The sequence below is a fragment of the Rattus rattus genome, chromosome 13 (genome assembly GCF_011064425.1).
Source record: "Rattus rattus isolate New Zealand chromosome 13, Rrattus_CSIRO_v1, whole genome shotgun sequence".
In the NCBI taxonomy this organism is placed as follows: domain Eukaryota; kingdom Metazoa; phylum Chordata; class Mammalia; order Rodentia; family Muridae; genus Rattus; species Rattus rattus.
This window is the reverse complement of record NC_046166.1, coordinates 41,565,290-41,586,429: the sequence shown is the minus strand read 5'-3', so window position 1 is coordinate 41,586,429 and position 21,140 is coordinate 41,565,290. Positions and strand designations below refer to the sequence as shown.

At 45.8% G+C, this 21,140-nt stretch overlaps 1 pseudogene; it reads left to right on the top strand.

Annotated features, from left to right (window-relative positions):
* Nucleotides 1-20,133, top strand: part of LOC116914317 — a 57,691-nt pseudogene extending 37,558 nt beyond the window's left edge.
* Nucleotides 20,134-21,140: the final 1,007 nt, after the last annotated feature.

Here is a 21,140-nt window from a genome sequence, read left to right as displayed (position 1 = left end):
ACTTGGCCACAGAGGCACTAACCACGCACAGACTCCTTGGAAACCATGAGCCCCAAATCAATCCTTCTTCTCATTAGATTGCTTATGTATCTGTCACAGAAAACGAAAGCTGACTGACACAATGTCTGCCGTGCAGTAAGCATTCAGCAGTGACGGACGGAGGAGGCTTGCGAGCAAACTTGTCGGGACAGATCTCTCCTGTTTGGTGCCTGAGAGAGAGAGAGGGTCCAGGCTGGCCTCAAACTTGCGAGCTTCCTGCCCCAGCCTCCCAAGTGCTGGGATTATAAATGTATACCATCCAGACCCAACAGGTCTCAGGGAGGATGACAGAACTCAAGGACTCTGTCTCTTAAGCAGAGATGGTACTATGTCACCATCGAAGTGGTTTTGTAACTTGTGGTCAGGGAGGATGTACTTGCCACCCTCCTCTCCCCTGCATCTTGGTTCTTGTGCTCAATTCTTACCAGTGGTGCCATTTCCTGCTGTTTAGATTCAGGATTTTGTGGTTGGTTTTCTACTTCCTCTCATGCTCACGTGACCGGAAGTAGAGAACTTTAGCAAACAAGAGGAAAGAGGGAAAATGCATCACATTTTTAAAAGGATCGATTTATTTATTTATTTATTTATTTATTTATTTATTTATTTATTTATACATTCCAGATATTAGTACCCTCTCAGTCTACCCCTGGACTGTTCCACATCCCATACCTCCTCCCCATCCTCCCAGTCTCCACAAGGATGTCCCCACCCCGCCCACCCCACCAGACCTCTAAACTTCCTGGGGCCTCCAGTCTCTTGAGGGTTAGGTGCATTGTCTCCGACTGAACCCAGATCCGGGAGTCCTCTGCTGTGTATGTGCCAGAGGCCTCATCGCAGCTGGCGTATGCTGCCTGGTTGGTGATCCAGTGTCTGAGAGATGTCAGGAGTCCAGGCTAATTGAGACTGTAGGTTCTTCTACAGGGTTGCCCTCCTCCTCAGCTTTCTCCAGCTTTTCCCTAATTCAAGCAGAGGGGTCAGCAGCTTCTGTCCATTGGTTGGGTGCACATATCTGCATCTGACTTTTTTAGCTGCTTGTTGGGTCTTTTGGAGTGCAATCATGATAGATCCCTTTTTGTGGACACCCCATTGAGCTGGATCCCACTTTGGGCCTGTTGCTGGACCTTCTTTTCCTCAGGCTCTTCTCTGTTTCTATCCCCGCATTTCTTTTAGACAGGAAGAATTATGGGTCAGAGCTTTGGCTGTGGGATAGGAACCCCATCTCTCACTTGATGCCTTGTCTTTCTGCTGGAGGTGGGTTCAATAAGTTCCTTCTCTCCACTGTAGGGCATTTCATTTAGGGTCCCCCATTTTGAGTCCTGAGGGTCTCTGCCTCACCTTTTGAAGAGTGACTTCCCTTACAAGGGTGAGAAATAATCCTCTGTTGAATTAAGCCACTGAGAGTTCTTGATTCACCCTCAATGCAGGCACACCGATGACCCTGACTAATAGGATAAAATGTTCTCTGTTCACGCACGACAGAGGCAGCACCATTAGCGAAGTGGGCACAGTGTTCTGAGTGTGTGGTGACTAGAATTCAGTTCGTTATCTTGAAATCGATAAGATGTGGGACCAAATGAGGAAAAAGAGGACGGTTCCATCCAATTTGTATTGTCATGAGAAAGACGTTTGAGCTCCTTCATTCTCTCATGCTCGGAGGAAAGAGAGAGCTCAAACTCATCCACAGGACACACAGGAAGGGGGATTCCAAAGACACCTTTCTGTGTTAATCCCTTTGAAGGCCTAGCCAAGAGGTATTCCATCTGACTCTAGATACTGGTGTTGTTTATCTCTGTCAAGAACTGATCCTGGGATAAAGCATCGAGGCGTGCATGTGCTCAGTGCTACACAGAGAGAGTGAGGCCTTAAAACTGACCTTACTCACAAAGCAGGAAGAGGTTGATGAACCCAGGAGTCAAGCCTGACGTAGTTGCCCTTGTGGCTGTCATTGCAGTCATTCCGTGGTCACTCTAACAACCCTGTGAAATACAAAAACATTTGGTGACTTAGGCATGTAGTAGGAATTATTCTTCAGCCTTTAAAGGAAAACATTCAAAAATGGGAAGCCAAAAGAAACCTTTTCTATTCTGAACACGAATGTACGTTAAAGACAGTATGCTAACAAAAGAAGACAGGCATGAGGACAACCAGGAGTTTCACTTCCTTGTGGTTCCTAGACTAACTCATTCACTAGAAGGCTGAATGGTGGTTGGAGGGTGGAGGGATGGAAAGCTTCTCCTCAAGGGGGTTTACTTAGGGGAGACACAAGTGCTCTGGAGACAAATGGTGGAGGCCGCTATGCAGTGAGCCTGTACTTCACGCCTCTAAACTATAAACTCGAGATGGTAAAAATGACAAATTGTGCATTGTACTGCTTTTACCAGATTCCCCATTTTTTTTCTCAGCTTTTCTTACGTGGAGGAAAGGGACTTGGGAAGTTGAAGGAAATGTTGGACATGTTTCAGGGACATGGGGATAGAAGAGTGCCACCCTGGGGAGTTGCAGTTTCTTGATGCTGCTCGGTGCATTGTTAATGTCCTGGGAAAGTTGAAGGCATGGTCCTTGGCCTTTGGCAGTATTGAGAGATTTAAGTATTTGAGTATTAAGACAATTTGGAAGAAGGACACAGTAAAAGGGATCCTGGGGTCTGAGGTGTGCCCTGAAAGGTCCTGACCTCTTCTTTCTCCTCTCCGTAGTCCCTTCCTGCCTTGAGCTAAGCTGGCTGGCTCCATCACACGTCCTAGTATGATTCTCTTCCTCACCAGAGGCCCAAACACGCAAAGCCCACTGTTTGCTGGTCTGAAGCCTCTGAATCTGTGAGCCATGTTCAACCTTTCTTCTTTGTAAGTTGATGGCTTCAGGCATTTTTATCATAGCAATAGAAAGCTGACCAACACCTACACTGATAAACCCTCTGCTATGGCCGCCCCCACCCCCCACTCCCGAACTCAAAGGCAATAGTGAGTAAAACATAAAAGTGAAGCATTGTGGGAGACAACTCAAGGAAGGGCGCTGTGAGAGTCTGAGAGCACAGGACAGGAATATCGGGAGAAAAGCCAGTCTGTCCAGATCTTAACAGATTGGTGGTAATTCAGCTTAGAGAGTAGGTGGAGAGAGGCTGGGTTGCAGTTCAGTTGATAGAGTACTTGCTTAGCATGCATGGAGCCCCTGGATTTGTGGAGCTTCTGTAAACCTAGCAGTTGGGAGGCAGGAGAATCCGAAGGTCAAGAACGAAAGGTGGGAGATGACGGACTGAATAAAGCACATTTGATAACTGGCCTGACAACTGGAGTCGGGCCTCCAGAACCCACGTAAAAAGCCGCATAGGCATGGCTGCCTCCTGTCACCAAGAGATCCCCAGGGCTACCAAGCTAGCCCAAGTAGCTGGAATGAGTAACTCTGGGTTCACTGGGAGACCTTAAAGTGGTGAGAGATTAAGAAGACATCCTTCAACAAGTTTGGGCCTCCACACATGTGTGTACACATATGCACACACAGTCACGAATGCCCACATGTCAATGAACATACACACAGAGACAACATCCCCACTCCCAGGTATGCAAAGGAAAAAAGTAAGCTCATCCTGATGACATACATAGTTGAGAGGCCATCCAGGGCAGCAAAGGACCTGGCTTGTTGGGCCCTGAGTAATGAGAGTTGGAAGACCAATCTAGGCAGAGGAGAAGATTCAAGAGCGGAAGAAGCTAGGGCTGTGTCAGATAAATAAGAGACTAAACACGGTTTCTTCTTTGTTTACGGAACATTTGAGTTTTCGGATAGCTTCAGATCCCCTGGACACCGCAAAGGTGACACAGAAGACACAGACAGCCCCCACCTAGTTCCTGCTCTCAGCACTGATGAGCCGGTCCTGACAGACGGCAATGAACTGGTCTGTAAGTATCCAGATTTCAGCCGTTTTCCTCGTATCCTTTTCTTCTTTCAGGAGTTCATCCAAGTTTGCGTTCATCCAGTGTGGCAGAGGAGTGTGAAGTTCCCATGTACCCTACCTGCTATTCTCATTCTCACTGACAGTTAGTACTGATACAGTTGTTACATTGATCATATTGATACGTTGCTACAGTAGATGGATGAGCCAGTATTGATACACTGCCATTAGCTGAAGTCATACTGTGTTCAGATTTTCTTTTCCATCTCATAGTTTCAACCAGAATCCCACATTACATTTTTTAAGACTTTAAATCTGATTGATTGATTAATTAGGTTATTGATTGATTGAGTGTGTTTGTGTGTGTGTGTGTGTGTGTGTGTGTGTGTGTGTGTGTGTGTGTGTGTGTGTGTGTGATCTTTGTGTATATGTGCTGGGTCCCAAGGATCAAACTCAAGCTGTCAAGCTTTACCCAGGTGTCTTTATCTGCTGGGCCATTTCCCTGGCCTCATGATCCTGCCTCACGTTTGCTTTTAAGTTACCTTGATTCCTTTCAGTGTGACAGTTTCACAGTGTGTTAAAGTCTTGATTTAATGACTCAGACAATTTTGAGAGGTATAGGCCAGGTATCTGGGAGAGCAAGCTTCCCTGTCCTTCCCTGTTTCCTCCCCCTCCTTCTCTCCTTCCTCCCCCAATTCCCTCACTATCACCCGAAGCACAGCTCAAATCCCTCCTGCCTCAGTCTCTTATACTACAGGGGCACATCATGATGCCTACTGTAAGAATCAGTGAGTCAAATCCAGGATCATGCATACTGTGCCAGACATCCTTGCCTTTGGCTTGTCTGGTGTCCTTCTCAAAGTTAGCCTTAGCTTCCCGGTTTTTGGAGGAAGCCCTCGGCAGCGAGATGCCTGCTCTCTCGTCAGACCATGAATGTCTGCTACCAACCTGCCTCTTCACCACTGCTGTTAGTCATAGTCGCTGGGCCAAAGGACACCGCACCACTGTCTGGAATTGAGCATTGCAGTTTTGAGTAAGGAATGTTGACTGGGTGAAAACTGTATTTTAAGAAAACGCTTGCCACACAAATGTGAGAGCTTGAGTTTGGATCCATAGCGCTCATGCGGAAAGCCAGCTGCAGCAGTTAAACTAAGCAGCTCTGGGAGAATGGGGGCAGGGGGACCCCTGGGACTCACCGCCAGTTGGCCTGCCAAATTAGTGAGCTCCAATTACCTACACCTGAACACAGAGGGGTGTGTGTGTGTGTGTGTGTGTGTGTGTGTGTGTGTGTGCGCGCGCTTGGGGGGCATGTGGTGTACAGAAAATGGTATTCTGAACTGAAAAGTCCACTCGTGGCTTATATACTAAGTTGGGGCACCATGATCTGACACGGTTCTAGATGATTCGTGGGACTTTCCTCGTGGATGCTTCTTGCACACCAATTAACCCAGCAGAAGCTAGAAAACACTGTGTGTCAAAAATGCATTTAGTCGGAGGGGCTGCTGAACATCAGAGCTGGGCAGCGCAGTCCGCTGCTGAGTACTGGCTGTCCCTCTGTGACCACATGACTCACTGTCACTACCCAGCCTCTTGAGAGATGGCGCCACGTCTTGCTATCTCCAAGAAAGCTCCAATTTTAATATCAATGCACACTTCTTACTGAATGTGCGTCCAGTTTACACCACTGTGAAATCAGAAACCATAGGTCAAGTGTCTGTGGACTGTGGACTGTGTCTATTTACTTGACTCCCATTTGACTGACAAGGGAACTGGAGCTTTCAGAGGACATATTATCCATTAACATTACACAACCAAGAAGTGGTTAAACTTGTCTCTGAAGTAAAGAAGTGTGCCTCCAGATGTCTACTTTATCACTGTGTCATCGGGGTATCACCCACTGTCACCCGGGCCCTGTTAGAATGCACTTAGGTACCAGGGTTCAAGTTCGGAGTCGGATTCCCCAGTCCCACCTCCGGAGACTCTGTCCCAGTGGCTTGATGGCAAGACCTAAGTTCTCTGTTTCAGATGGATTTATTTAAGTGTGAGTATGTGGCCTGCATGTCTGTTGGGCATTCCGTGCATGCCTGCTGTCCATGGAGATCAGAAGAAGACACTGGACTTCCAGTCACTAGAATTATGGTTGTGGACCACCATGTCGGTGCTGGGAACTGAACCCCGGTCCTCTGCAAGAGCTACAGGCGCTCTTCACTCCTGAGCCACGTTCCCAGGCTATGAGTCCGTGAGGACCAAGAACAAAGACTCATTTAGGATGTTCAGGGAACCTTGTAACCATTACACCCCTGAGTGGTGGCCTGAAGCTTTACCTGGGCAGAGAGAGCACAAAGAGGACACTCCTGAGGAATACAGGCAGCACTCCATCACTGTCTGGATGCAGAGACAACGAGGTGCAGGTGGCACATAGCCTAGTAACGGAGGAAATGTCTATATCTGTGACGGGGACACTGCTATAGGGGAGAAGAGATGATGAAGACTTGAACTTGATTTTGAGATGAGGTAGATTTGTCCGGGGAGGGAATTCCCACCAGAGGCTCTCCTAGAGACCTGACAAGCTAAAAACACCCCAGGTAGATGAGCTTTCTGTTTAAAGTCACAAGGAAGTGAGCTCATTTTAGACCTAGCAGGAGGGGGCAAGGGAATCCGGTTCTCAGATCACTCTTCTGGTAAACAGTGAATGAACCAGACCCCACCACTTACCTCATCAGTAGGCCACTATTGTCAGTGGGGAGTAACAGAACTGGAAGTATTTAGGGACCCTGGGGGCATCTCCTGTGTCTTCTAAATGGTGTCCTGAGGCTGGAGTCATGTATCCTCAAAGCTGGGATGGTGGATTCAGAGCCACCCTATCTCAAGACAGGAGCCCAGAAAGTGACATGATGGCTAAGCCCCTGCCTTGGCAAGGTGCGTCTCAGAAGTGTTTCTGCCCGGGATTCAGGCCCTCACAGCAGCCCTGCAACAGAAAATGGATATCACACTTTTTTCCTGGCCAACCACATGGTTCTGTTTGCTCTAGCGATCATTTTCTTAATTCTGATACTTGGCACCTGCTGGGACCAAGCTCACGCCAGGCCCTGTTTCCACACCTGCTCTTTCCTGACCTGTAATAACCTTTTCCCTTGTTCCCAGGACCTGCCCTGCTCCTGGGACTCTGCCAGTCTTCACCAGCCAGGAGGCACCTCCTCCAGCCTATGGTTGGAAAAGGCAACTGGGTGGGCCCATAATGCTTTGCTTTGGGCCAATTCTGTCATTAAGGAAGAGAAAGAAAACCCAACCCACACACTTTTGTCAATGTTTGCTGGAACCTACGTAGACTTCTTGTTGAGCGGTTAGCCGTTGACATTCTCGAAAGAGAGTTTCAGAAAAGGCTGGCGGAAGTTGTCAGTTGAAATCTCTAATATTCGGGCCCCAAACTGTTGGTTTCTGCACACTTGTGTCTTCCACAGGACCCGCATTCAATCTCCAGCAGCCACTTATGGTGGCTCCCAACTGTCTATAAGTCCAGTCTCAGGGGATTGGACACTCTCCTTTTGTTTCTGGTGACAGTGCATATACGTGGTATACATACTTGTAGGCAAAACACCCATACCCTCAAAACAATAGAGTAAAAAAATTAACTGATATTACCCTGTATTATGTGTTCCGTTTTAACGTTAATGAGTTAGTCGAGTGAACTCATTCTCTGTCTTTGTGTCTCTGTGTCACTATTTCTCTCTCTCTCTCTCCCTCCCTCCCTCCCTCCCTCCTTCCTTCCCTTCCTCCTTCTCACTCTCTCTCCCTCTTTTTCCTCATTCCCTTCTATTTTCATTTGGAAGCAATTTTAATCCCCGAGAAAGCAGTTCAAGGACCTCCTGTAGGCTCTCTACCCATTCCACGTTTTAATACTTTCCTCATTTGCCTATGGTCGCTCTGAGGAATTGCTCCTGTCATGCCGACATCCTGTGGGCATTCACTTAGCTCCTGAAGACCAGTAGGCAGCACCCGCACTAACACCTAATTCTTCCGTGTATTTTCCAAGGACACAGACACTTTCTCCCGTCACATTTAGGACGTCTTCACATTTAGGAACTTTAACATTGACTTTGGCACATTTATCTTAAGTTTGTGTTCCAGCTTCATGCATTAGTTCAATAGCTAACCTTACAGCAATCTGTTTTTCTGGCAGCAGATTCAGTCCAGGATCCATATTGCATTTAGTTTTCCCATCTTTGCAATCTCCTTTAATTTGAAACACTCCCTAACCTTATTACATCCGGGTAATACAATAATGTTCTTCCATTTAGGTTTGTCTGAGCTTCCTCATGGCTAGATTTAATTTTGTTTGCCCAAATGCCACAGAGCATCCCATTCGAAGGACCAGTTTGCTTCTCTGTCCCTTCAATCCCTCAGGGGTTGTCTAGGAATATAGGTTCTCATGAAAGAAAAGAATTCAAGGCCTTTTCTTTCTTTAAAAATGTGATTTTTCTTTTTCTAAAAACATAAATAGAAAAAAATGTATTTTCTTTCCTAGCTTTCTGCCCATGTAATAATGCCAAACTGCTCCTCTAAAAGCAGTGCTATCTCTAAAAGCTTTGGAATGTTCCTACTTGCAATGGCTTGAATGAGAATGGCCCCATAGGCTCATACGTCTGAGTGCTTAGTCCCAAGTCGTCTCTAATTTCCTGTTTGGGAAGGATTAGGCTTGGCCTTGTCACTGGAGTAGGCTTCAAGGTTTCAAAAGCCAATCTCTCTCTCTCTCTCTCTCTCTGATCAGGATATAAGCTGTCAGCTACTGCTTCAGTGTCATGCCTGCCTGCCTGTCATTACACTCCCTGTTGTGAAGAATATGGACCAACTTTCTGAACCTTTAAGGAAGTCTCTGCAGGCTTATGTTTTCCAAAACCTACTTTTAATAAGGGCTATATAATGCTTCAACCTCCCTTCTAGCCCACCACCCATCAGAAGTAGTGTAAAGGAAAGGTTAACAGAGCAAAGGAAGATGTGGACCTGTTTAGAAATAGTTCTTTGGAGCCAATCCAATCTGTGTTGTCAGGATATCAGCAGTTCAGTTCACACAAAGCAGCAGCAGCAGCAGCAGCAGCAGCTCGATCCACTCACAAACACCATTCACGAATCAACAGTGGCAGTTCAGTCCAGAAGAAACTGCAAGGGTCTGATAATCAGACTGAGTCCATGGAAACCTCAAGAAGCTGAGAGAACACCACCAGGAGTTCTTTGGTGTGTTTCTCTTTACAAAGTCACAACAAACAATGACCAGCAAAAGGTGGCAAGGTGAACCAATACCACAAAGTGTCATCAGCAAAGACCAGTGTCAGCAAAGTCCAATGATGACTAGCAGAGTAGCAAGACACACCAATACCACACAATGTTGTCCACTGTCTGTTGGGTTATATTTATACCCTTTCCAAACATCACATGTTCTCTCAAGTGTCTGCTCCAACAAAATATCACTAGCCCTTTTCCCAGGCTGCTTCCAGAAAAACACCACATGTCTTTTCTCAGCAAAACATCCTCTCGTAAGACAGTTTCCAGAAAAATATGATATAGCCACGTCTCCCAAGAAACCAGAAATTTCCACTTCAAGTTCCTCATTTAAATGCTCCTTTTTATAACTTGCCTTGGTCATGGTGTCTCTTCACAGCAATAGAAAAGTAACTAAGTCACTACTCTAATTCATAATCATAGATGGATTTTTCAGTAACTCTGTTACTACTACAGATGAAAGTAGGGAGTAAGTGGTGACACGTGAGGTCATCAATCAATGACATCATGATATCTGTAAGACTTCCACCCAACAACAACAGAATGCACTTAAGAAAACCACATATACAAAATATTTACCCATGTAGACCACATTCTATCTGCAATACACATCTCATGTCTCAGTCAATGTTAAAAGACAAAGTGTGTGCTCTGGCCACAATAAAGCTAAACAATAAATGAATTACAGAAAGACTTCTTAAAATATTTGAAAACGTTTTGAAACTACCTGGAACCTTTTAAACATTTGAAAACTAAATAGCATGCTTCTAAATATCCCTGGAATCAAGGGAACCAGATAAATCAGAGAGTGGTTTGAATTGAAGGAAACTGGAAAAAATACAATAAAATCTATGGGGTATGATAGCAAAGCTATGGGCTAAACGTTTGCTATGGTGTAAATGTATTTTTCCCATAGGACTATATGTGGATATAGTGTTTATATATATGCGTGTAATATGCAGCATGAATTACATATTATGTACACACAAACTTTCAAATAATCGGAGTTGCAGACTGTTGGTAAGGAAGTTCTAAGTAAGGGGTAAGGAGATGGCTTAGCTGTAAAGTGCATTTGTTGTTCTTGCAGAGAATCTGAGTCCAGTTCCCATGCCTGGCCACTTACCAAGTCTAGGGGACCCAAGAAACTTATCTAGCTTCCTTAGTATACATACATACATACATACATACATACATACATACATACATACATACATACATACAAGCAGGCAAAACATTTATGCACATAAAATAAGTAAATCTGAAAAAAAAAAGACATTACCAAGTGTCCCTGGACCCTTGAACCAGGTGCAATGGTTGAAGGTCCCATATAGCAGTTGAGTGATGTCTGAAACAGAAAACTGCCATTATTATCCCATTTTATCACATGTAACTGCCCCCTCCATGGTTCAATACAAAACCATTTCATCACCACAAGGACCTAGTTAGTGTAACCTCTTTAGCCACTCCCTATTGTAGCTGGTCTTTGCTACTTTGTGGGTTTTTCCTTTTTCCTGCCCTTTATCCCCCTGGTTTCGCCCCCTATCACTAGATAGGAGAGAAAGAAGGAGAGAGAGAAAGGGGGTGGGGGGAGAGAGAGAGAGAGAGAGAGAGAGAGAGAGAGAGAACTAACAAACCACAACCAACTCCCCTGAATCACCACCAACCACCAACCTCACTTCTCAGGGCCCTCAAATTTATAAACCTTCTGAAAAGTTCCTAGAATTCCGAATGCCATACAATCACAGAAACTACCTGTAGCCAGCAAAACCATGCCTCTGCTAGAGCATGAGGCAAATCATAGTCAGCTGCCCCAAAGCAGCCCTACATCCCCACACCTGTGATTAAAACAAAACCATGTCCTTATAAAATTTCTGTGTTTTTTTAAAAAAAGAAACCAAAATTCCAGAATTTTCACTACATTCTACTGTTCCCCCCTCTATTTTTCCTGACTCCAGGTAACCACTAATCTGTTACCCACCTCAATGATTTTGCTATTTCAAGAATGTTATATAAATGGGGCCATCTCGCAGGAATTCTGTAAGGCTAGGTGTTTGGTTTTCTCTTTAGTGTAAAGCCCTTGTTCATTCAAATACACATGGCCATTTGGATTGATTCCAACATTGGCAACAATGAACAATTAGGTTCTGTAAAATAGTTATACACAGGCTTCATGTGGATATAAACTTTCATATCTCTTGAGTCATATCTCATATCTAAGAGGAATGGCCAAGTTTTGTGAAATGTGAATTTTAAAAGATTTTAAAATCGTGTTGGTTTACTTATTATTTACTTAGTGTGTAGATATGTGTCTGTGTGAAGTGCGTGTGTCACAGTGCACAAGTGAAGGTCAGAGGGAGAATTTATGGGAGTCCGTTCTCTCCTTCCACCCTGAGGGCCCTGGGGATCGAACTCAGGTCATCAGGCTTGGCTACAGGTGCCTTTTAGCCACTCAGCCATCACAACCCCTGAAACTTGAATTTTTTTTATCCTTAAAAGAAACATCTTGAGCTGGGGAAACAGCTCAGTGACTAAACTACTAGCCATGAGAGCCCGAGTTCAAATTCCCATAACCCTCACGAGCCTGGCATGGTGCTGCACTTCTCTAAGCTTGCTCCTGTTGTGAGAGACAGAGGATTTCACTGGCCAGCTGGCCTGCCGTACAGATCAGAGAACACAAAAAGACTCTGCCTCAAAGTGGTTCTCCTCTCTCTCTCTCTCTCTCTCTCTCTCTCTCTCTCTCTCTCTCTCTGTCTCTCTCTCCATTCCACCTCCTTCTCCATATCTTTCTCCCTCTCCCTACCCCCTCTTTCTTCACATACAAAGTAAGTATAAAATAAATAAACGAAAGAAAAAAAAAAAAAGAAACTTCCCAGTTGTTTGCCAGTGGCCACACCACATTCATTCGCTTCAGACAAGTTCCTTTTCCTTGCCAGCGCTTGGTGATTTCAGGTTTGTTTTGTTTTGTTTTGATGTTCTCATAAGTGTGAAGGGACATTTCACTGCTTTGATTTGAATTTATTCAAACACATTTGACAAAAAGAACCTCAGCTTGAAGAAAAAGTACTCAGGTCTTCTTTGTTTTTCCATTTCTGAGCTGACATGGGAAAGAACACACAGAGCTACCGGCCCCAAACCCTTGCCACAGGAATCTGGAAATCGGAGGCCACCTGCTTGTCCACTGTTTCAGAAACTGACGGTTGCCACCTAGTCCCAGTAAGGTGTGGCACTCGTAGCTTGCCAGTCTGGTTCCTCAAGGCTGTGTATATAAAGTCAGGCTGCTATAAATTTGGGTAGGGAGCAGCTCAGGCTGAGACGCTTTGCAGAGCAGGGAAACTGAGGATAGATGGAGAAACCAGGTAAGGAACCTGCCCAGGGGAGGACTTAGAAGCTGGCACTTCCCCCACTTCAGTTCACTAGAGTGAGGGCAGAGACACCCAGAAGACTGGAAAGGTCAGAAGGTCAACGCATCATTCCACTGGGTGATCAAGAACCCAGGAAACACACATCAGAATTAACACAAGGTTATCAACCACCTGCCAGAGAAGGAACAGGGAACTAAAAACTCATAGAAACCACAAGCACAGCAGTCACTCGCCCGGAGACAGCCATGAGATGGAGCCCTTAATTCTGAAGTAATCCTCTGTAGCTACATGACCTTTCTTTCCTTCTGGGAAGGCACCCAGCCCCTGGGTGAGGCTCCCAGGTCTACAGGTTGGGCCAGTAGCTGTGTGTGGTACCTTGGGAGCTGTGGTTGAGCACAGCTCCAGTTCCCACTGTCCCAGAGCATCAGGCAGAAGGCTTTTATCTCTCCTGTGGTCATTGCATATTTACTGGCCCTATAGAGTTTAAAATGCAAAGAAGCTGATAAGAAGTGTCAGGTTTAAAGCAGCTATGGAGTGTCTGGATTAAATTCAAGTTCACCATTAAGTTCTATTTCATCTGTAGGCTACAGCTTCTTGGTTCTTTTATTTTTATTATTGTTGCTTTAGAATGTTTTAGAGTCAGATGGCTCAGCAGGTAAAGGCCCTTGTCACCAAGCCTAATAGCCCCGGTTTGATCTCCATTGTGTACATGATGGAAAAGCAAGAACTAATTCCCAAACGTTCTTCTTTGACTCCAGCACAAAAACCACGGCACAAGTACACCCACACATATTCATACGCATAATGAGTAAATTAATGTAGGAAAATATTTTAATCTCTCAGAAAATCCTATTGCTTGACATAGAAATTTGCATATCTGCAGAGTACAGTATGGTATTTCAACACATAGGTACAATAAGGATGATCAAACCAGTCTAATAAAGGAAACTTTTCTTTAGATTCTGCTCCCTTTATTTATATTTAAACTACTTTTTAAAATTCCTTAAATGTGGTCCTGGAATGGTAAAAGTTCTAGGACTGCGGAAGTATCTGCCAGTGTCTGAAACTCTAAACCTTTCCTGAAGAAGCTTCCTGGGAGCAGGGGCAGAGCGTTCTCCGTTCTTCAGTCGGCGGTTTCTTCCAGCTCAGTGTACCGAGATTGTAATAATTTCCTTTGTATCCGGGATGGGATAACTGCATTCCGCCCCAGATGAGAGTTATGAGGAGACCTCTTGGTTTTCCTACCACAAGGCTTTCACCTGCCCTAGCTCCTATCTGGGGACTGCACACACATTGCCTTTTGTGGAACAGACCACACAGTGGGTCCTCCCGTGTGCACATTTGAGCTCTTACAATGAACCAAGAGCAACCGGAAGTTGGGAAGCTGGAATCAATCCCATTGGAAGGACTAAAGAGAGGCAAACAAACCCAGGAACTCAAGTAAGGAGCCCAGGAGACTCTAGACACAATGAAAAACTCTTTGAGCTGGGACCCGCACCGGCAATCTGTCTTGACCTTGTTAAGAGAAAACCTGCTGACAAATTATACTTAACAAGTTTGGGTGCCGAATGAGAATGAAGAGCGATTTGTGTCAGGTGGCTGTCAGAATGAGAAGAGTTCACATATCTCCCCAGGGCATCATGGGCGGACAGCACCCAGGGGCGGGAGAGGGAGGTGCGCAGGAAAGTTGTCTGGACTGGTGCCAGCTGGGCGTTTGCCTTCTTGGAAAGTGGTCTGATCAGTTGGCAGTCTGCGATTGGCTGGAGCTTGGCTGTGGCGATCGGTTCAGGTTCAGCTTGTCTTTACAAACAGTCCTAAACTCATCTTTAAGTGTCTTTACCTGTAAAGTTAAGCTGCAGTTCCCAAGCAGACATTCAGTGCCAGCAAGCATCCTCGCCCTAAAACAAAGGATTTGAGCAAGTGCGGGAGGGGCGTCTTACCCCAGGGTCCGGATAAAGGCGTTATGTAATGATTTGAAAAAAACAAATGCTTGTCAATTAAAAAGTAAGTATCACACTAATTAGAGGAACGTACATTCCTCAGATGAGTCCACAGATGCCATTTTCAGAAGAAGGTATTACTTTCCATAATGAAGTATGTTCATCCCCCAGTGAATTCCAGAGGGCTCCATCACTGCTGATTGAGGTGGAGATCTGTTTTGAGAGCTGTTCTCAGTTCCCCCCACTCTCCCACTGTCTTCTCAGGAACCCTGAGCTGTTGTTCCCAGCCCTATCAAAGGCTGAGGAAGCCAGTAGAATCATACCTACTGGGTGGACGTTTGTGAATGTTGCAGGGAGCAAAGCCCCACACTACAGTGACTCAAACCCTGGCAGGTCCTGAAGACAGGGAAAGCTTTGGCTTGAGGGTTTCTGGTCTGGATTTCCCCAGAAAAGCCTCTAGCAGGTTAGGTAGGTGGGAGCACAGGGTGGGTTGGAGTGCTTCCGGCAACAATTTCTTTAGGCTAAGCTACACTCGCTTTAAAGTGATGGTACCAGACTAGGCATTGGTGGTAGACTTAGGAGACTGAAGCAGGACAGCTGGAACTCAAGAACAGCCTGGGCTACAAAAAGAGCATGGGTCAGCCTGAGACCCTGTCTCTAAACATCAAGGCTGATATTGGGCACCGTGGTGGTTTTTCTCTGGAACACATAACCGTCCAGGAAGAAAGAAGAACCATCTACAGGTAGTAGATCCTGTAGTAACTCTCCCTCTAAGGAGTGAATGAAGAGGTAGGTTCACGCCAATAATCATGAGGTGAACTCCAGGTTTCTTGTATCAGCTACTTTGTGTGTGTGAAGTCAAAGCAACTTAGATTTCAACACATGGATGATAGCAGTCTATGTCTCCACCCCACCCCATCCACCTCTTCTCACCCTATAGTGTTTGATATCTTACTTGGCAAAAAATGTCTACTTTGTTGTTGAACACACATTGAAGTCCAAGCTTGCAGCAAAATCCCTCCCCTGCAAATGGTTAGGGAGTCCTCTTTCCTCATCGTCAGCAGAGCCTAGAAACTGACTGTGGCAAGGAGAGAAAGAAGGGGAGAATGATGAGGACCTGGGAGGAGGAGAACAGGGAGGAGGGAGAGGAGGAGGGAGGAAGGGGAAGATGGGGGAGGAGGAGGACCACCCACCCCAGAGTCTGATTGGAACCTCCCACCTGATGAGAAGCAACAGTTCCATCATGATTGACAATATATGCCGTGAAGCCTGCTGACATGAGAATGATATTCCCGTGCGTATACATATTTTTCTATATACATGTTTTATATGGAAATAGCAGTGACCCAGCCTCGAGGCCTGAACGTCTGTGACCTCGAGTAGGGCTTTTTCCTTTGCCCACTAATTTTCTGGGGGGAAACAAGTCTACTGACTTTGTTTATAGTAAGGACCTCCTACCTTCCAGCTCCCTTGTGGTACCGATTACCTTGCTATGTGCTTCTTGGGAACCAGCCTGTGAACCTCCTTACATTCCCTAATAATCCTTCCAAATGACCAGCTTCAAAACCCATCAGGACTTTACATATGACTGTTGTAAAGACAGTGACACATCTCTTGCATAAGCCCACACTCCTGCTATAGGGTGCCTCTGTCTTTCTTTCTTAGTCTCTCTCTTAACCCTTGTGCTTACAGCAGAAGTTTAATGGGTGCATCTGAGTTTTCTACGAGCCGGGCCTACATAGGGAGTTGAAGGCCAGCCAAGGCCATGGTCGAGAGACATCATCTTAAAAACAAAACAGCAGCAGAAAAGAAAACCCACTGTTTAAAATATCTTTTAAGGTACCCAGTTCTGCATCGCTCTGGTTACTCCTGCACCAAGTTCACAACTCCCTATGTGGACTGAGCTGAGCTCCTGAGGATGCTGTGGGGAGACCAAGTAGAGCTTGGTCTCAGTCCCTGTCTCCATCAACAGTGGGAGTGGAGCTCCCGGTTTGCTCTCTCCTTGACTTTAATTTCACACATCCAAGAAGAGCGTCATCCCCCGAGTTGACTCCCATTTATCTCTTTTCATCCAAGCTTAAAAGGCAAACCTCCTCCCCATAAAGGGCTGGTCCAAGGTACCTCTCAGATACCCTGCAGATTCTCCGATCCCCCAGTATTCCTCAGTAGACAACTGCTACTATGCATATCAATGGTGGTACACACACTGCCTTAGACACCTAGGACAACCTGCTAGGTGGCTGGAGATGGGACACCCCACACTTTTGAACTTCTCTTTGGTGATTAACCACACTTGTAATCCGACAAAACATACACAGAAACAAGTCACTGCTTCACGTTTGCACTTGGCACGGTTTGGTTTTTATGTCACAAAGTCATGCTTGTGATCACCTTTCTAGGACCATTCCATGGATCCCATTCAGAATTCACTTTCGCCTCTCATTAAAAAATAAATAAAAATTACATTTTCCTGGGGTATGTGAGATGCCTCAGTGGGTGAAGGTGCCTGATGACTGAGTTTGTGTGATAACTAAGTTTAAATTCTTGTGTTTAAGAGATTTATAAAATCCCCCAAAATGCCTCTAGCCTATAAGCCCACTTGCCCAAGGTCAGATAACTCCCAGGAATGCTGGGGGCTGTTGTTCATGTAAGAAAACGAGCCACTGTTTTCCCTTCTGTAAACAGGGTCAGTTGCCCCAAGTACATAGGATGTGCTCGCTCACACATAGGTGGGAGGTATGTAGGCGGGAAGTATGTCAGGAGGTATGCTCATCCCGAATTGGATGAAGGTGGGACATGCAGATCCTTGTGGGGTTTGCCATTGTAATTCATCCTGGCCAGTATTTAATAAATCTTGTTTCAAATTTGACTTAAAAATTGTGGCAGTGGTTGTCTTAGTCAGGGTTTCTATTCCTGCACAGACATCATGACCAAGAAGCAAGTTGGGGAGGAAAGGGTTTATTCAGCTTACACTTCCACATCACTGTTCATCACCAAAGGAAGTCAGGACAGGAACTCAAGCAGGCCAGGAAGCAGGAGCTGATGCAGAGGCCATGGAGGGATGTTTCTTACTGGCTTGTTCAGCTTGATTTCTTATAGAACCCATGACCACCAGCACAGGGACAACACCGCCCACAATGGGCTGGATCCTCCCACCTTGATCACCAGTTGAGAAAATGTCCTACAGATGAGTCTCCTGAAGGCATTTCCACAACTGAGGCTCCTTTTCTGTGGTAACTCCAGCTTGTGTCAAGTTGACACACAAACCAGTCAGTACAGTGGTCTTAACTCTTTACCTGGTGGGATTAACATTTGGCCACATGGTGAAAGGAGAGAACCAAGTCCTTCAGGTCAAACCTCCACAGTTCCTGACAGACTAGGAATTAGATTTCTGGATAGGCAGCCAGGAAGAGGAGGGGGCATGACAAAGTAATGAAGATGGTAAGCTTCCAAGATGGCTGGCTTCCTACTCTCCAAGATGGCTGATTTCTTCCTCACTCTCCAGACACTGAGACAGTACACTAGGATCACTGTCAACTCCTGGATTTAGAATGATTCTAGCCTTTGTTGGATCACAGGAAATCACCCAAAACAGAGTCTTTCCAGCCTGAACAGCTCTGAGAAACTACTTTGTGGCAATTCTCCCTCTCGTGACTTTCCTCTTTCCTTTCTTTCCCAAAGCAGGGCCACACCTAACCAATTAGGAGGTAAGCTAATATGCAATCTCTCTAGGTTTAAAACATCCATGTGAGTGGGTGACCTTCAGATAACATTAGGATGTGTACTACTCTTCTTATACTCGTCCACGGTGTCAACCCAGTGTGTATCAACTGCTGTGCTGTTTAACATCACAGAGGAAAAAGTAGCTTGTTTGTTAACTGAGATTCTAGGAATCACCTGTAGGAGACCAAAATCTGCTGCAGTTTTCCAGCCAGGAGGAAGGAGACACACACCCTGAGTATGGCCTTCCTGACACCGTTATCCCCGCTCAGCATACAGTCTTCCCAACATTCCTGAATTGCTGTCCTATTCCCTCTGTATAAAACCAGTCATTTACCTCGATTCCCCCAAAGAGTCTTTTCTGGGGGAGGAAATGTTAGATTTTCCCCATCTCCTCAATGTTCCAACTTTTGAATAAACCCAATTTCCTTCTTGCCATTCATGTTCCCCAAATCTTAGCTTTTGTGTGTTGAGCAGATGGACTCGGTTCTGCTAACACTAGAATAGGCCAAGAGCAGCCTCCAACCCTGGGTCTTCCCACGAAGTTTCCCAAAGAAGCTCAGGACCCAGAGTCACCTTGAATATCATGAGTTAATCAGAAAGGGGTCCTCCAGCCAACCCCACCCTACTTTGATCACAGGAAAGTGACTGCTGTACCTCTGGCACAGAGCAGGCAAGCCAATGTTCCAAGAAGCCATCTTCAAGATGGACGAGAGTGATGTTATTCCAATAAACTGGCCTGTGTCACTTTGTCAAAAACACATGCTACAAATGGCCCTTCAGTAGCAACTTGACTGAGAACAAGCAGGAGGAAATATTTAAGACCTGAGAGATTAATACATGTAAAAAATAAAATAAGGCTATCTGCCTTTCCCTGTTCCAGAGACAGTCTCATCTTCTCGTGCAGTGCTAGCCTTGTCCCATAGACAAGATAGTGAAGGTTGGTGTGACCGGATTTGGTTGTATTGGGCACCTGGTTACCAGGGCTGCCTTCTCTCCATCTGGCAAAGTGGAGATTGTTGCCATCAATGACCCCTTCATTGACCTCAACTATATGGTCTATATGTTCCAGTATGACTCTACCCATGGCAAATTCAATGGCACAGTCAAGACTGAGAATGGGAAGCTTGTCATCAACGGGAAGGCCATCACCATCTTCCAGGATCGAGATCCCGCTAACATCAAATGGGGTGACACTGGTGCTGAGTATGTCGTGGAGTCTACTGGTGTCTTCACCACCATGGAGAAAGCTGGGGCTTACTTGAAGGGTGGGGCCTAAAGGGTCATCATCTCTGCCCCTTCAGCCGAAGCCCCCATGTTTGTGATAGGTGTGAACCACGAGAAATATGACAACTCCCTCAAGATTGTCAGCAATGCATCCTGCACCACCAACTGCTTAGCCCCCCTGGCCAAGGTCATCCATGACAACTTTGGTATCATGAAAGGGCTCATGACCACAGTCTAGGCCATTACTGCCACTCAGAAGACTGTGGATGGTCCCTCTGGAAAGCTGTGGTGTGATGGCCATGGGGCAGCCCAGAACATCATCCCTGCATCCACTGGTGCTGCCATGGCAAGAACATCCCTGAGCTCACTGGCATGACCTTCCATGTTCCTACCCCCCAATGTATCTGTTGTGGATCTGAAATGCTGCCTGGAGAAACCTGCCAAGTATGGTGACATCAAGAAGGTGGTAAAGCAGGCATCTGAGGGCCCTCTAAAGGACATCCTGGGCTACACTGAGGTTGTCTCCTGCAACTTCAACAGCAACTCCCACTCTTCCACCTTTGATGCTGAGGCTGGCATTGCTCTCAATGACAACTTTATAAAGCTCATTTCCTGGTATGACAGTAAATATGGCTACAGCAACAGGGTGGTAGACCTCATGGCCTACATGGCCTCCAAGGAATAAGAAACCCTGGACCACCCACCCCAGCCCAGCAAGGATGCTGAGAGTAAGAGAGGCCCTCAGTTGCTGAGGAGTCCCCATCCCAACTCAGCCCCCAACACTGAGTATCTCCCTCACAATTCCATCCCAGACCCCGTAATAACAGGATGGGCCTAGGGAGCCCTCCCTACTCTCTTGAATACCATCAATAAGGTTTGCTGCACCCAAAAAATAAAATAATAGATCAATCTCTCCCACCTCCCCTACTGGCTGTGTACATGGACAGGTATCATCCTCTCTGCAGAGTGCAGTCCCATCTTTGAGCAGGTAGGAATATTACAAGAATATACTTCCTCCAGAGTGAGAGGCTCTTAGCCCTATGACGTTAAACACTTCTAAAGGAACTATATTAAAACTGAACTCTTCAACAAGTACCAGCCACAGACGGTTCATTCCTTCCCAACGATGACTAAATGCAGGTGCTGTAAGGCACTGGGTGGCTTGGGATACAGGTCATTCTTGGACCTTGAGAATGTAAGTCTTTATCTGACCTAACACTCTCATGACAACGATGTAAAAGGTCACCTGACTTGACCGTCTTACTCAACTATTTTACCTTATCCACCTACCTGTGTTATTGCTTTTAAGAATGCAGTTATCAAATGCGCTGATCTATGACTTTGTACTGTGGTTGTAAAAATTCCCCTGATTTCCATGGTAGAACATGTCATTTGAGATGACCTGAATCTGTATTTCTGCCCCGTGGCCACTCATACTTGGATCACAACAGACTAATTTCTTATTTCTCTTTAAAGCAGCACTGGGATTTTCCAGACCTTACACCTGTGCATCTTGCTTAGTTGTTTGTTACTCAGTCTTTGGTGGGTTGGGTGGCTGGGTTTTATATGAGAAGCCAGAGTAGCTGGCAAACAGTGGATTGGGGCGTAGTTCAGTGCAAGTGTGACCTCCTAGCACTCTTGAAACAGCTCAGAGATGAAACAGAGGGAAACAGACAATAGGGATAGAAATAG